This window comes from Fonticula alba (assembly GCF_000388065.1).
Source record: "Fonticula alba strain ATCC 38817 unplaced genomic scaffold supercont2.2, whole genome shotgun sequence".
NCBI lineage: Eukaryota > Rotosphaerida > Fonticulaceae > Fonticula > Fonticula alba.
The window spans coordinates 1,374,173-1,376,091 of record NW_009242972.1 but is presented as its reverse complement, the minus strand read 5'-3'; positions in this window follow the sequence as shown (position 1 = coordinate 1,376,091).

Sequence of the window (1,919 nt, the reverse complement as noted above, 5' to 3'; positions counted from 1 at the left end):
GGCCCGCCCGCCCGCCCGTGGAGATGGCGCCCGGGGCCGGCGGCGCGTGGGCGGTGTTGGGGCGGAGCGGTCAGCCGGGCAAGCGCGCGTGCGCGCCCAGATCGGCCGGCAGCCGGGCGCCCACGCCAGTCCCGGGGCGCCTCAGCTCGATGGAGCAGGGGGAGACCGCGGCGCGCGCACATGTGTTGCTCGCTCTCCCGGCCCGGCGCCCCCCTCGCGGAGCCTTGGGGGGCTCCGATGTTTTCGCCGGCTGTTGGCCGGTGTTGTGGCCCCGCCCGGGGGGGGGGCGTGTGTGATAGCCAGCGCTGCGGGGATTTGGGCGCGAAGTGTCACGCGGCCTGGGGGTGGTCAGACTTCCGGTAGCTCCTGTCCAAAATGCCCCGTGTGAAAACGCGGCCGAGGCGGGTGCGAGCGTGTTTCCGCCGGCCCGGGCCCCCCCGGGGGGGGGGGGGGGGGGGCGGAGAACAGGGGCCGGGGCCACATCCGTTCGCCGGGCCCTGCTGCTGCGCTGCTCCACTGCTGGCGGTGCCGCTGCCACTGCTGGCGGTGGCGGCGCCGGCGAAGGCCGAGGGGGGGGGGGCATCTCAGGCCCTCGGCCGTTGGGCTGGATGGGGCGCCCCAGCTGCGGCGCGGCGGCCGGGCGCCGGGGCCTCGCTGCGGTCGGCCCTCCGCGTCCGGGCGCATGGGCCCCCCGGCGCAAGGTGCCGAGATCCGCCGCCGGGTCGGCCGGTGTCGGGGCCGGGCCCGGGCTTTTCTCCCCGGACAAGGGCGATGTGGGCGTCCCGCCGCCGGGGCTACCGGGCGCGTAAACAGGTCTCCGCACGCAGGCGAGGGGTGTTTCATGGCTCTCTCTCTCTCTCTCTCGCTCTCTGGGGCCGGTGTGCGAGCCGGGCGCAGTCGTGGCCGGGTGCGTTGGATGCTGGCGAGCCGCGCAAGCATCCGCGTGCGGTCGTCCCCCCCTCGCACCGCGCACGGACACTTCAGGTGCCACACGCCGGCCGGGCGGCCGCCGAATGTGTCGGCCCAGCGCGTGCGGGGGAGGGCCGCTCGCGGCTCAGGTGACGGCCGGGCAGAGCGGCGTCCGCCGGCTCCTGCCCCCCCCCCCCCCCCCCCGCGAGCGCGCGCGGGGCGACGGGGCGCCGGGGGGACTCCCCACCGACGCCGGCTCCCTTTGGGGGCGGCGGGCGTTCCCACAGGTCTCTCCTCCCGGGCTTTCCCCGGCCGGCCCCTGCCGGGGGAGAGGCGCACGGCCCGAACCCCTGGCCGCGGCCGTTGGCGATCCCCGGGCGGCGGTCCCCTGCGGCCGTGCCCCGAGCAGCGGCCGCATTCCGGCGCCCCGCGAACCGGGCTCCCTCTGCCGGGCGTGCGCTCGGGTCGCGCCTGTGGCCCTGCAGCCCTGGCCCGGCCCCCCAGGGGGGTGAGGCCCGGCCCGAGCGGCGGACAAACGGCCGACCGACCTCTGACGCGTCTGGCCGATCTCCCCCATCCGGCCGCCTGGAGGGGAAACCGGCGGCAGGGGCCGATCGGCTCGCCCTGCCCCCTTCGCGCCCCGGCGGCCCCCCTCTCTCGTGCGCCCGGGAGGGCTCACTTTTTTAACTCGCCACGCTCGCCCGGCCGGCGCCCCCGGAGACGGGCGTTGCAACACGCATCTCCGTCCCCCTCCCCCGTCCCTCCCCTCGCCCGCGCCTGCTACCCTTCCCCCCGTTCTCTCTCTCTCTCTCTCTCTCCCTCCCCCGCTCCCGCCTCATGGGCTGATCCGGGCCCCCTGGCCGGCTGTTTCTCTGTCCCCCCTCAGCCTCCGGCATCCACCTACCCACACACACACACACACACACATCCTCTCTCTCTCTCTCTCCACACGCACGCCCACGCGCGCACGCGCCCCTTGTCTGCTTCCGCCTTTCCCGCCCCCTCCCTCC